The sequence below is a fragment of the Belonocnema kinseyi genome, chromosome 6, assembly GCF_010883055.1.
Source record: "Belonocnema kinseyi isolate 2016_QV_RU_SX_M_011 chromosome 6, B_treatae_v1, whole genome shotgun sequence".
Lineage (NCBI taxonomy): Eukaryota > Metazoa > Arthropoda > Insecta > Hymenoptera > Cynipidae > Belonocnema > Belonocnema kinseyi.
Genome location: NC_046662.1, coordinates 6,744,092 through 6,759,823, shown reverse-complemented (window position 1 = coordinate 6,759,823; position 15,732 = coordinate 6,744,092). Strand labels below are relative to the sequence as shown.

At 31.3% G+C, this 15,732-nt stretch overlaps 1 protein-coding gene across 2 annotated transcripts in view; it reads left to right on the top strand.

Moving 5' to 3' along the window:
• LOC117175262 (inositol-pentakisphosphate 2-kinase) overlaps positions 1–15,732 on the top strand; it is a 396,916-nt gene that overhangs the window by 35,963 nt on the left and 345,221 nt on the right. The window lies entirely within an intron of this gene.

The following is a 15,732-nucleotide window of genomic DNA, read 5'->3' as shown; positions in this document are numbered from 1 at the left end:
AATCGATTAGTACCATAATAAAGGGGGGTTGACGATGTCATTGGTGAAAAATTTCAATGAAAAACTGCAAATATTGCACAATAGCTGTGACTATCTGAGGCACATCATATATCATATGTTTCTGTCACTTTTTTTGGTCGTTTCTACTTTTTTATTAAGATGACATTATAATATGCGTATATCAATAAAATTCAAATAAATACTGATCGCATGATAGATAGCCCCCACAGTGCCCCCCACATTGTACGGCACCAAACGCCCAAGCCACCTTAAGCTCAGTCCTAAAGTCATCTGACGTGATGTTTTCTTCAATAAATTTGGTTTAGTAGACAAATGCTCAACTGAGAATGAGAAACAGCATATAAAGTGATCACTTATTTTGCTTATTTTTAATTGCGAAACAAAATGAAAGAACTTTGTAAAAATAACCTGATTTTACGGACGCTCGACTACAATACAAAATGGCACAACATTTCACACACAGAAAAGAGTTATTTCTAAGTATAAGAGAAGGAAACATTTTTTTTCAACAAATTAATATATTTTAACGTCTTCTAATAAAATTTAATGAATATGTAATTGTTAAATAATTCATTTACGATGGGAGGTTATGGTGTAAGAACTATTTTAATTTATGATAATAAAATATGGGTGCTAATAGATCCTGTTTGAATCACACAAAAAATTGAGGTTTCCGTTAGAACCCATTTTTGATTCCAAAGGAGCTGCAACAAAAAAGAACCCCACTTGCTGAAAAGGAATCCAAAACGATAAATAAGCTCTGAATGATACCCTAGTATTAGTTGGTGTTATAAATTACCCCAATTGCAGTTAAGCCTATTGATAAAGAACCTATTTATCACAATATTATCACAATTTTAAGAGATATAATGAGTTCATAAATATCATTTGCAGGTTATGTAGCAAAGTTTTCAATATAAAAGCATATCCATGTGCAAGAAACTTTTCGTCTCAAGTCATCGGTTGATAACTGGAAATCGATCCCTAACTTACTAGCCCTACTTTGCAAGCCTTTTTTGCGCTCTAAATGAACCCTTTTGCCTCATCACAGGTATCTATTAGACTATTAGAGCTCAAGTTCTAAATGATACCAACTTTTATTTGAGCCGCAACTTCAGTGAACCCCCAGTGTCTTTTGTGGTCGCTAGATAATTTTTAACCCGTATGCTTAATTTATTATTCGCACGCCGTTGTTTATCAAAACTATACCGATACATATTTATTTCTAAACGGATGTAGTTTACAATAAATTTATCGATGTAAATAGCAGCAGACCATAGCCAAAATTTTATCTCTCTACTGTATTTTGTTAAAATTCTTCTTTTTTTTTTATTAAAAATTAGTTCTTCTTTATGAAAATTAAGTTTTTTAACTAAGATTTTGGATCAGTCTTTTTAATAGCAAGGTTTATTGGTATGTTATAGGCGAATAAAGTGGATATAAATTGGGAATATTTTGAGCTAGATTCCACATAGTAAAAAAAAGTGTTCAAAATGATTCCGAAATCAATATCATTTTGATATGCAACAAAAATTATACCGAATTCCACAGAATTTTGATGGGCCGAAGTGAATGATCGACTTTTGAGATTATAATGATCTGATTCGGGATCATATATGATGTCAAACCAAGATGGCTGATGTTCTCACAATACTTTAGCTCATATTCAAGCTTTTTATGGTTTCTGATCGTGCAGTGTACTTGAAAAGTTAAAAACTAACGAAAGCTGATATTATAAAATATCACCTCTTAAGTGTAGTTGTCACTTTCGTGCGGTTAGATACCATTTTTAGGTTATGTCGGTATGACACCGGCGCCAAGAATTGGCGGCCATTTTGTTTAGTCTGACAAATGAACCAAGAAATGAGATCAAATTGATCCGAATGGAAAATCATTATGATCTCGAGAGTCAAATGATCGCTGCAGCAAAATTTTCTGCAACAAAATTGATCCTTTTTTTTACTGTGCATAGTCAACTCTACGGATGATGAAACCATATCGTGTCCGATGAAAAATTTAGAAGTTAGATTTGAATATACTCTGTGATAATGAGTTGATGTCGAAATACGTGTTGGGATGTATTGCAAAAAATATCAAAACACAGAAATGATAAATGTGTCTGTGTGCGTTGAGAAAGATAAATTAAAAGACACAAAGAACATTTTTGAATACGGACAGCTGAAGACACGGCGGAAGCGGATGACTAAAAAGAGGAGAATGAAATAAAAAAAAAATAAAAATTGGTATAAAGACTAAAGGTTGTCAAAAAATATAATAAGGTACCTCTTGGGGTTATATTTTTTCCTTCTTTATCGTCTGATGCCCAAAGCACCGCTACTTCGGTACAGTTGCAAGCATCAATTTAAGTGATTTTTTTGCCACAGTAGTATATTGTTTTGTCACAACATATAGTTGGCAATGATAGAGGAACAATCTACCGAGTCATGTAGACCAATTGGTCATCATAAATCGATTCGACCCATATTACATCAAACATTCGATCGCCAAAGGAAAAGCCGATCAGATCATCGACAACCTGTAAGTAGGCCCAAATTTAAAACCAATTAGGATCAAAATCAAACAAAGATTAGCTTTGTTGACATCTTTTTTGATTATTTAAAATTCGGAATAATTAGAAAAGTTTCAGGATTTTGTATGAATTGCATCCACTTACTCATATAATTAGGATAAACCAATTCTTTTCAAGGAAATGATTCATATAAATTAATAACGCGAATGCATTAGTTTGCATGAGTAAATGCGTCTAATATGCATGGTGATTGATATTATCGAAAAATAATAATCAGTCTTAATTGCTACAAATCAGCACAGAACGTTTGCATTGCAAAAACTTCCATGTTTGTCTATGCTCGACAGTCGATATTGTTTCGTCATATCATTGCAGCTCGTAATTATATAATTATAAAACACTTATTGACGTTCTAAAAACTTATTGAAACCCTAATTAATTATATCCACATTCAGCATTTTACGCCATTTCTTCAGTTTTTCTATACTAATTCATTATCCGCGTACATAGCGAGTACCAACATCGGCTTTAAAAAGTTAGTATTTATAGAATGTGCAAAATCAAGTGCAACATTGATTTGATTTTCTTCGATATTTTCTTTCAAGGTTAATTTTGTATCTTATAAAGTTTACAAGTGTGTTGTTTTATTTAATAGAAAGGAAATGCGATGTCTGTCACTGTATCTGCTTGGCAACAGCGCACTCATGCGATTTAAAGCCTCAAGCCTGCTGCTTGGGAACAACTTGTCTCCTACCCTGCAACTACCCCTTCTTTCGCTTCCTCTCCACCTGTCTCGACAACTTTTATTCCGCATTAAACCCATCGGATATGCTACTCATAAATTATTTATTACCCTATCCAAATTAGTCATGAAATAATGACTAGTAAAATTCTTCATTTTTATTTAATTTCTGCTCTAAAACTTAAATAAACATTGGGCTGTTCAAGTGATTCACAAGTTAAATAATTTCACTTTTTTCATGAAACCCACTGCAACCATTATAAAACTAAAGCATAGTACGTATTTGACTGTATGACATTAAAATACCAATTTCGTTCCCTTGCACATGCATAGTACCTCAAACACATAGAAAATCGAAAATATATATGCGTTAAGAATAAGAAAGAGCAGCACAATATTCCTGAGTGATTTCATGCTTTATTCATCAGACATTATCATTAGAACTCACTCGGTCGAAAACTTACAGCCTGTCGGAAAGTTTCGAGGTGCATGCTTGCTCAAGTATGGTATCTCTCGTAGAGAGCGTTTGTCGGAGCAAATAGTTCACGAGATTAATTTAAAATCCAATTTTGTCTGAAATTTGCGTATCTAAGCATAAATCATTTACATGAGAAACATTCTTAAATCAATACCTTGGTTAAAGTCTATATTATTTTTTGAAACACATAGCAAATTGCATCTTTCGATGTTGATTACCAGATATAGATATATTGATCTTTAATATACAGGATATGGTTTCATCTTTAAAGGTTAAAGGTTAAATGTTCTAGATATCCTAAATAACAACAGCATTCTAAATGGTTATTCAGAGTTGGATGATCACATTCATGGCTATGGTTCCATCTATACTTTAAGGGCCAAAATGATACCATATGCAGGCATACTAAATAACAACAAGAATATCGTCAATAGTTTTTGAGAGGTGGATCATCTGCACTTTTTGAACTATGGTTTCATCTTTAAGGGACAAAATGATCCAGGTTTACTAAATAACACCTAGAACATTGTCAATAGTTTTTTAAGTGGGATCATCTGGACAATCGTTTCATCTTTAAGGGCAAAATGAGCCAGGTATCCTAAATAAGAAGAACATCCTAAACAGTTATTGAGAGTTGGATCATCTGGACTTTAGTACTATGGTTTTATCTTTAAATGCCAAATAATGCAGATATCCTAAATAACAACAGCACTCTGAAAACAAAAAGGTTATTAGGAGATAGATCATCTGGTATTTAGGGCTGTGGTTTCATTTTTAAGGGCAAAATTATCCAGGTATCCTAAATAAGAAGAACATCCTAAATAGTTATTGAGAGTTGGATCATCTGAACTTTAGGGCTATGGTTTTATCTTTTAAGGCTGTGCTTGTGTTTTCAGGCTGACTTTGGAGTCGCCAAGCGTTGTTAGAGCTTTGGTTTTAGGTTGAACTTAAGTTTCAGGTTTCTGAATTTAAAATAAGGACTCTTGTGTCAAACTCGATGGTGCCTTGAACTCGTAGACTATCCACTCTTCTTTTCCTCTCATCAGAGGCTTTCGTGAGGAGGTAGACTCTCCACTATTGCTGCGTCGTCACAGTTTCGACTTGGATTTTCTCACGTCACAAACCTTCCGGCCCGAAGTGATCAAGATAGCGTGTTTAACCCGTAATCAGGATCGTCTTGGCGAATCCCGTGCCCCAGGCGTACATTCGAATTTAACGCCCCTTCCCCCTGGAAAGATACTCAACAGTTCATTTCCTGCGTAATTCCCGAACGGACTACCTCTCATTAACTTTAATCGTTCAAGGCAAAAATAATTTGTCTATCTATATCCCTCCCTTATTTCAAATTCCACACGCCCCTGAGCCTCGCTCCGCTTTAGAAAACTAGGAATCGATAATTTTAATGAATTTTTTATCAACACTTGCCGTATTATCCTGCTTTCCATTTGAATCGTTAAAAAAAATAAATGGTTGAGGTTATTTCCACTTTCTAGTTTTCTTTTAGCTCTAATTTATTAATTCGTGAAATATTTTAATGATAAAACAAAATTCCCGCAGAGCGAGGTCAACAATGAAAAAAAAAAGTTTGCTGGAGTGATGCTGTACGTATCGGCACTTAAGTTGCGCAGATCGTGGCATAGATTAGACGCTCTCATTTAAAAAGTGTAACACTCTGGGAAAAAATAAAATCTCGAATAAAATGGAAGTAGTTGATCTGATAGCCAGCATCTGCAGATGCGAGACAGTTAAACTTATGAGGTTAACTGTTTGATGGTTAACATTATCAAACAGTTAAATTAATGTATTATCTAAAAATAGACAATTGTTACGATTCCGTGACAATTGTCTATTCTATTACTAGTATCAAAACTTTTCGAAATGGACCACGCACTAAATCACAAGGCCTCAATTTTTAATCCAAAAGTCGGACTTGACATTCCTCTTTTCACCTCAAAATTCATCTCTTTCTTAGTTGATCTACTTTCTAAACAAATCATTTTATTTTTTAGAGATTTTACTGTTTTTTTTTAATAATCATATTTTTTGTTTGAAAATTAATTCTTTCAATGAAAATTTAACTATTTCGTTGAAAATTGTTTGTTTTTGCAATTTTTAGAACTACAAGTTCAGCCATTCATTTGTGGGTAAAAAGTGGATCGTTTTTTGTTGCAAATTAACCATTTAGTTGAAAATTGATATTTTTTGTTGAAAATTTATATTTTTTGTTGAAAATTTATATTTTTTGTGGAAAATTTATATTTTCACTTTGAAATCTCTACTAATTTGTAGGAAATGAACTTTTTTCTTTGTCTATTCATTTCTTTTGGTAGAAATTTAAACTTTTTTCGTTACAATTTTCAATTTTTTGTTATAAAATTTAAATATATGGTAGAAAATGCAACTATTTTTGTAATGATTCGTGCTTTCGCTTCAAAATTCAACAATTTGGTCACAATTTTTTTCTTGACTGTAAAACCTTTCTTGGGAGAGGATTCAACTCTTTTACGGAAAATTCGTCTTTTTTAGTTGAATTGAACGATAGTAAGAAAAAATTCAGTTTCAAAAAACATTGTTAAAATAAATTTTTCTTTGTAATTTTTTAAGATTTTTTTATTAAAAAGTAATTAGGGAGCTTCCATAAAGGATGTCACAAGTTTTTGGCGAATTTCCTAACCCCCCCCCCCCCCCCCCCCCCCCCCCCCCCCGATTGTAACATTTTGACAATGGGGTTCTGTGATATTGTTACGAGCTGCCACAATTCTGTCCCCCCTACCCTAAAACTGGGACATCCTTTATGGAAGCTCCCTTAGCAAACAAAGAACAGATTAATTAAAAATATGAAACATTAATTTTTCTTACATTAAGAATCGGGCTCACTTTAGATTTTTAGAGATAGAAAATAGTTTAAATGGTGTCACAAAATTTTAAAAAGTAGTCTTAAGATAGTATCATAACATTTTTCAAGTTTAAAAAACGAACTTCAATATTTGTTTAAAATGTTACTTTTTTAATCTATTAATAATGAAAATTCATATTTATGTATGGTTAAAAATTCGACTATTAAATTTTTGGTAAAGAATTCATCTTTTTTTGGTTAAAAATTGTATTATTTGGCTTAAAATAGAATTAATTTGTTAAAAAATCAACAATTTTGTGACAAAATTCATAATATATCTTCGTTGAAAAATCAAATGTTTTGTTAACTATTCATCTTTTTGGCTTGGAAATTCAACAATTTGATTGAAATATATTTTCATTCTTGACTAACATAATTTATTTGCTGAAAATTTAACTACTTGGTTGAAAGTTGAATTCTTTTTTTAACAATTCATTTTCTTATACAAGATTCAAAATTTTATTGCAAAATTAATCTCCTTAATAGAAAATGTAACTATTTTGTTAAATACTTTTTTGTTGAAATTTAATTTTTTTACTGAAACTTTAACTATTTCGTTGAAAATACATTTTTGTAGATTAAAAGTCCCACTATTCAGTGAAAAGTGCCACTGTTTTGTTGAAATTTCAACTTATTTCCCTAAAAAATAATGTTTTCTTATCGTAAAATTCAAAAGTGTCATGTATCTTGTTGAAATTCGTCATTTTGTATGTAGAATTCTCCTTTTTTGGTTGATAATTCATTTTTCTTTGTTGAAAATTGTAGTCTCTTCTAAAGATTTCTAAAGATTCGTGTTTTGGCTTGAAGATTGGTTATAAATTCGGTTTATAAATTATAAATATATAAGTATGATAGTATATGATATATAAATTATAAATTTGGTTAAAACTTTCATTGTTTTGTTGTAAATTCACCATTTTGTTAAAAATTCATCTTTTTTGTTCGAAAATGTAACTAGTTTGTATAACATTCGCCTTTTTTGAAAGGAAATTTGTCTTGGAAATTTATTTATTTTTTGCAGAAAAGTTTGTGGTTAAAAATGTATGTTTCTTATGTATGAAAAAGTCTCCGGAAGAAAAGGTCATTTAAATAAAGTAAAAAACCTCGTGTTTTAAAAAAAATGGCAACGTTTCGGACCCAACGTGGTCCCTTATCAAGCCTGTTGACAGATAATTTATTTAATATACGATAAATAAATAAGATCTTAAACGTTAATAAATTATCAAAGCGTAAAAAAGAGAGAATCTTTCCATGGGATAGATTAAAACAGAAGACAGTTAACGACTGAAATGATGTTTCGAAAATAATCTTTTTCCATCTTCATTTTTATATATTTACTTAATGTATTTGTTCGTCACTGTTCTTTTGTTTTACTCAGCCTTACTGACTTCACTTGTTGTTGTTAACTGTCTTCTGTTTTAATCTATCCCATGGAAAGATTCTCTCTTTTTTACGCTTTGATAATTTATTATCGTCTAAGATCTTATTTATTTATCGTATATTAAATAAATTATCTGTCAACAGGCTTGATAAGGGACCAAATTGGGCCCGAAACGTTGCCATTTTTTTAAAACACGAGGTTTTTTAATTTATTTAAATGACCTTTCTTTCGAGAGACTTTTTCATATATCAATCGAAGGTCGAAACTCAAGAAAAGGATGTATGTTTCGTAGTTGAAAATTCAACTTTCTTCGAAAAAATTCGTCTGTTTGGCTTGAAGATTTAACTATTTGGCTTAAAAAAGTGGTCTGAAAAGTGGATCAATTTGTTGGTGTGGGAAAAAAATTCGTTGTTGTCAGCTGTTTTTCCCACCGCAACAAATTAATCAAGGAATCAATCAGAACTTGACGCTTTGTGATTTAGTGTCTATACAAAAGTTAGACTACAATCACATTTTCTTATACCTTGTAATCTAAAACATTCACATCTTGTTTTCTTCTTCTACAATATTTATTGCCATATAAATCAGTAAAGATTTTGCCAACTCTAACTATTTTGATTGCCAAAAGCAAATACAATACACATTATTTCAAATTGTAATTGCACAAACATGCTTAGTTGTCTATTTTATTTCATTATATTTCATGATCTTGAAAAGAAATTCGCATTTTTCTGAACAATGATTGTTATTTCTCATTTCTTAGTTATTGAGTATTGTCATTTGGAAATTGTAATTCTCCATGACCCACAAAGAGAGAATTAGCTTTGCCGATATAGGAGAGCCCGCATATAATAAGTGTCATTGGTTACGTGTAATTTTCATTTTCGATTTAATTTTATTAGACTCAGTAATGTCTTCACAAAAAAAAATTCAATCTAGACACGCACGCTGCACACTTTTCATCTCGTAGAATCGTAAACAATTAAATCGCTGATCTCTTTTTGCTCTCTGAGAATTATGTTTGCATTGAATACATCTCAGGGAACAGGGTCTTTCCCCGATTCCCCTGCGTTTCCCCTTTTATGAAAAATTCCTCTTTTTCGTACTTTCGTTTTTTTGATTAATTGAATTTTTTATATCCAAAAATATCCGTAAATGTGTAACCTATACCGTACGTACGATTTCTGTAAGCTCTGCAAGAAAAGCAATGCTGTTACTATTTTAGTACAGGGTTCCTGTAACATTAACAGATTTTTTTTGTCCGTGCGAGTATGAAAAAGAACAAAGGGAACAAATGTGCGAAGGCAGACCCCCTCGAGAACCAAGTCTGCCCTTTCCTGGCACGCACGGGAAGCTTGTGTTGTCAACCATAAAGAGCGGGTGAATCTGAACAAAGAAATTTAAAAATACCAGGAGATACACCATTTTGAACTGCAATTTGAATTAAAGACAACATTTTTTGAAGAACATGAAATAAAAAGGATCATGTTGGGGTATGAATTAGTTAATTTCGAGCAATACAAGCATCGAAGGCAATTCAATTATTCTTCCCTTTTGTCATTAATCGTGACAGCAAAGATACTTGAAATTAAAAATTAATTTTTCTAAGAAAACAAGCTGAAAGAAAACTAAAACCCTAGTTTTTTTTCTCTGCAGGATGTAGTCCATTGGTCCTGGGGTGAAAACGACGAACAGATGTGACTCGTGGCTGCTGAGGACATGAACCATTTCCGATGATGGCAGAGCCGAGCAAGCTTTAATTAAATCCTTTGTTCAGCGTGATATTTTCTCTAGAAGGAGTGGCTTTTTCATTGCAAAAAGAACACTTGGATCGTCGGCTTCAAGTGCCAAATTGTAATCTAACAAAGGCATTGTGCCATCGATCGATGAGAGAATCGCACGAGAACTCATTGGCAAGTAAAGCTCTTTGTTCTTAGCTGATCAGACTACTTATTAGGTGGCCCTTTGTGCGAGAAATTGACGAGGTATAATCGTCAAAGAGCATAAATGCGGGATTGAGGAAATGGGAGTAGTTTCCTTGTCAGAAGTGGTTCCCCAACTTAGCGGTTTCTATTTCTAGTAGTACAGCTTTATCTAGTAGTAGTACGGTGGTTAGGTTTAGAGTTTCAGACCCTAGACTTAGTTCAAAATGCTATTTTCTTTTTTCTGTGTGCGCCTTTCTGATAAAAGTACAAACAAAATCGGTAACAATCAGTAATCTCATCCGAGGTAATCAATAGATGTGAGGTTTACGGATCTGTCCGCTTACTCGGTTCTTGGAAGCTGACGTCTGCTTTTTGCATGATTGTGTATGTGACACATAATATGAGAGAGCTAGCTATCAGGTCTGCAATATATACATACACATATACAGTTGTCTGCTCTCTGGTTGGAAAGTCTGCTGAGCTCAGGAGTTGTTCTGTTATTTTCTTCTTCCTACTCTTTATGTACCATCTCTCTTGCTCTCTTGCTCATTTGAGCTGTCAGCTGCTCTGGAGACGGTCTTTCTCGTCTTTCTTACGGCTTCCTACAGAGTCGGCTTCCTTCTTGGTTCTCGAAGAACCGACAGACAGACCGATCGGCCGTCCAACCCAGCCTGCCCTGGCTTCATCATCCTTATTCAGTGAAGAGGGAGAGAAAGAGCCTTTCCGCCCAACCTCCTTCCTATCTACTCAACCGAGAAGAACCTCTGGGTCAGTTGTACTGATGTTATGGTGGGTTTTAAAACGGGTCCCTATCTCGCTTCGAGGATCCCATCCCAGGGCCTAAAATGTTTCCAATTTCGGACTACACGCCTCTTGTATGAGTAACCTCCCCCTCACTTACAAGAAGAAGTCAAAAATTACTGTGGGTTGTATATTAATTTTAAGATCTTTAAGTTTCTAAAATTTCAAGTAAAACTATTGCTTTTCAATAGAACGGATCAAGTTTTGTCCAAAAAGTTGGATTTTCAACCCAAAAGATGAACTTTCAACCCGAAGATGTGAATTTTCGACAAAAAAGTTTGTTTAGAATGAATCTGTTGAATTTTGAACCCATAACTGATTGTAAGTCCAAAAAAATTGTTCAATTTTCAACCGAAGTGAAATTTCAAGAAAATGAATTTTTGAAAAAGTAGTTTAACTTTTCATTAAGTAGTTGAATTAGCAACAAAAATTGGAAAAGTTAATTTTAAACCAAAAGGGATCAGTTTTAACCAAAAATGAAAGGGTTAAATCTTCAGTTAGGAATATTAATTTTTTAATAAAAAAAAATGAATTGTCAAGAAAAAAGATAATTTTAGAATATTTAAATTCTCAATTTAAAACAATTAATTTTTACAAAAAAACAGCTAATTTTTAAACAGAAAAGAAGTACAAAGCAGTAAAATTTTCAACCAGAAAATATGAATTTCAACCAAAAAATTGCTTTTCAATTGAAAAGATAATTTATAACCAAAAAGATAACTTTTCTGCCAAAACACGAAATTTCAATAAAATGCATGAATTTTCAGCCGAAAAATTGAATTTTTTTAAGTAAAATTCATCAATTTTCAATCCAAAATGGAATAATTTTGTTTTCAGTTTAAAAAATTTAATTTTTAACTACAAAAAAGGAAGCAAATTTTCCATATAAAGACGTCTGTTTTCCATAACCCAGTTGAATTTTCAACCCAAAAATATGAATTTTCAACAAAAACAAGATGAATTTCCAATCGGCATTATTAGTTTTCTACCAAAAGATGACTTTTTACTTAATAGTTTAATTTTGGGGTAAAAAAATTTAATTTACAACCAGAAATCGAAATCTAATTTTAATTGTAAATTCGCTTTTTGGTTGGAAACACATATTTTTCGTTGGAAGTTCACCTTTTTGCTGAAAATTCAACTGATTTTCAGAATAAAGGTATTTTATGGTTGAAAATTCGTTTTATTTTTTGGGTAAAAATTAAATTTTTTTAACTGAAAATTAAAATATTACATTTTTGGTTGAAATTTGTTTTTCCATAGAGAAAAAACGGTTAATTACATAAATATTTTCTATAAACAAACGCACATTTTCGCCATTTTTCATGAATAGGCTTAATTTCCGTTTAAAAAATTAGTAGCTTCTATCACTATAAAAATTTGACTGCACAAGGAGTCTTTGAGTCTTTGTGTCTTTCTTTATCAAAATGGTTGAAATAATTGGTGAACAGCAGCTATTCTTAATTAATTGCAAACGCACATTATTATCTGTCATATTTCATGCAAAATCTATAGATTAAAATTACCTCCTTCAAAAAAAAAAAAAATCTGGTTAAATCAACGAGAATTCTGGTTAAATATGCCCTTACTATTTTTTCTGTTTTAATTAACCAGGATTCTGGTTACTCTAACGAGAAAAAATAGTAAGGGCATACTTAACCAGAATTCTAGTTGATTTAACCAGACATGTTTTTTAGTACTTTAATCATTGGGAATCACAAAAAAGACTTTTGTTCAATAGTTTGCTTGTAACATTTTAAACCATTTTTGTCTTACTCTAAGTGTTCTAATCTACTGGGAATTAATCTTAGGCTTCGCATTAATTTATGAACTTTTTTCATAAGTTTGAAAATCTTGAAAGAAATGGCATGACGGAAAGGTTAGACAAAAAAAGTAAAAATTTTGTTGTTAAATGAACAAATGTTTGTTTAGTCAGAGTGATATACTCACAGCCACTCGTTATACCTGGAAGACTTACGATCATTTCTTTAAAAAAAAGCTGTCGGTCGATTTTTATCCAAAAAGGTGCTTTTTTTCCCTGCTGTGAGTCGGCTTCCTTCTTGAAGAAGATGAACCGAGTACCGACCGACCGAGCCGGTGAAGAGTCTCGAGAAAGAGCCTTTCCGCCCAACCTCCTACTCACCCACCCAAGACCCTCTGGGTCAGTTGTATTGATGCTATGGTGGGTTTTAAAACGGGTCTGTATCTCTGTATTTGTAGAGATATACTCTCACATCTACAGATCTTCTGAGAGCAACACAGAGAATGATGCTAAGTTTTGGTTGCCAGTGTTTCCACTCCCAGTGAGAATGTTTTGAAGAAATTAAATTCCACCCAAGACTCCCGGACCGTCCTGGACGGTAATGGAAAAAAAACTCCGTTTAAAGACTTCGGAGAATTAAGAATTCTAAACGTACAGGAGTACGTGCGGGAATTCGCGTTTTTAATTCTGCACATGAGAATTTCATGGCCTGACTCTAATCTTTCGAGGGTGGTGTGTATATCATAGGACACTCAACGTGGAAAACAAATCTCGAACAAAAAAAAAAACAAAAAAAATGGCGTAAAAAAACTTACAGAAACAAAGTTGAACCACAATTCGTGCATTTCCAATTGTTTTTCAGTTTTTGCATTGGGTACAAAATTTTTATCTTCCTAAATTTACGGAAAAATAAAACGCAAAAGAGGAGAAATAGGGTGATTTTTCACGAAAATAGGGGAGTATATTCTTTTAAAGAAAATTAGTGTATGGATATCATATTGATTTACAACTAAATAGCTGAACTTTCAAACAAAAACAGAACAATTTTTAAAAAACAACACATTAATTATATTGATTATTAACGTTTAATTAATAATTATTGATTAATTGTAATAATTGATTCTAATAATTATATTAGTTTATAATTCAATAAAATAGTTACATCTTCAATCAAAGAGTTCAATTGACAACCTACAATGATGAGTTCTCAACCAAAAAGACGAAGTTTTAGCGAAATAGCTGAATATCTAATTGTCTAACAAAATAGTTAAATTTTTAACCACATAGCTGAATTTTCGATCTAAAGAGAAGAATTTTCTATACAAAAAGACAAATGTTCAACAAAACAGTTGATAAACAAAAATTAATTTTTTCAAAACTTTTGAGCTTTAAGAAAATAATAAAATTATCAACAACATGGTTGAAATTTTGACCAAATAAATATTCATTCAATAAAGTTGAATTTGCAACCAAATAGTTGAATTTACAACTAAATAGTTAAACTTAATTCAAGCAAAAGAGATCAAATCTCAAGAAAATATGTAGTTGACTTTTTAACTAAATAGTTGAACTTTTAAAGTAAAAAATTAATTTTCAACCGAATGGTCAAGTTTTCAAACCAAAAAGAATAAACTCCAATAAAAAACAGTTTCATTCTCAACCACATAATTAAATGTTTTAGAAGACAGTTGAATTTTCAAATAAAAAAATAATTTTCATTTTAAAAGAGTGAATCCCCTGTCCAAATCGAGGTTCAAATAAAGGAATGATCAACAAATCAATTGGATTTTCAATTTAAAAAACTGTAATTTTTAACAAAACACTTGAATTTTCAATTACAGAGTTGAATTTTCATCAAAATAATTAAAATTTGACAGAAATAGTGGAATTTTTAACCAGGTAGTTTAATAATCAACCTTTAAAGATGAATTTTGAACTAAGAAACGAATTTTCAATCCAAAGGCTAGTATTGAAGACGAATTTTTAATATAATAATTGAATTTTAAACCAAAAAAGTTACATACATTTACAACCAATTAGTTAAGCTTTGAAGCAAAAGGGATTCATTTTCACGAAAATATTGGACTTTTTGTTTAATTTTCAAACAAAGAAGATTGAATTTCACACAAAATCAGTTTTCAACCAAATAGTGGAATTTTCAAGCCAAAAAACGAATATTAAAAACAAACAATTGAATCTTCGACATAAAAAGATTTCATTTCAGAAAATAATTTAAATTTTTAATGAAATAGTCAAATTTTCATTATAAAAAAGTAATTTTAAACAGAAGGAAAAATAATTTTCAATAAAATAGTTCTATTTTCAAACAAAAAGATTAATTTTGTTTGAAAAGAAACTAATTTTCAACTAAAAAAATGAGTTTTTGGACGGAAATGTAATAGTTAAATTTTCAGTTTGAAAAATTAATGTTCAATACGAAAATAACGAAATTTCGACCAAAGTGTTTTCCTTTTATTTATAGAAGTTTATTTATAAATTGAAAACAATTGAATTCAAACCAAAAAAGACAAACTTTCAACAAAATATTTAAATCCTGAACCAAAAAAAGATTGATGTTCTACCAAATAGTTGTATTTTTTAGCAAAAAAGAGAAAAAAATTAACAAACGAGATGAATCATCAAATCAAACAGACGAATTTTTAATAAAAGAGTTGAATTGTCAATCAAGACCAAAAATAACTTTAAATTTAAAAACTAAAACATTTCAAATTAAAGAAAAACTTTCGTTGGAACAAAAACAAATCTCTGTTAAACCAAAGAAATATATTATAATGAAAGAAACTTTGCTTTGACTGAGAGCTAACGAATTTTTTTTTTTTTGACTCAAAGAAGTCTCTTTGTCAAAGAATCTTTTTTATGAGCGTGGATTTTCATATTCGGTTCTAAACATTCATTTATAATCTAAGCAAAAAAAAAACACACACACAAGAAAAAGGGGACATTTTTTGAAAACAAAGACTTTCGGATGGCTGTGTTTGCAAAAAAATCCTGCGTTCAAAGTTTACGAGCGGGAATGCACGTAGTACCTGCAGATAAGAATTCAGTATACTCGGATATTTCGAGGAATTACATTTTTTATAGGTGATACACACAAAAATATAAAGAGTCATTTTTAATAAAATCTTCCCGTTTCCTTTTGTTATCATAATTTAAAGGACAATAATTGTATATATCT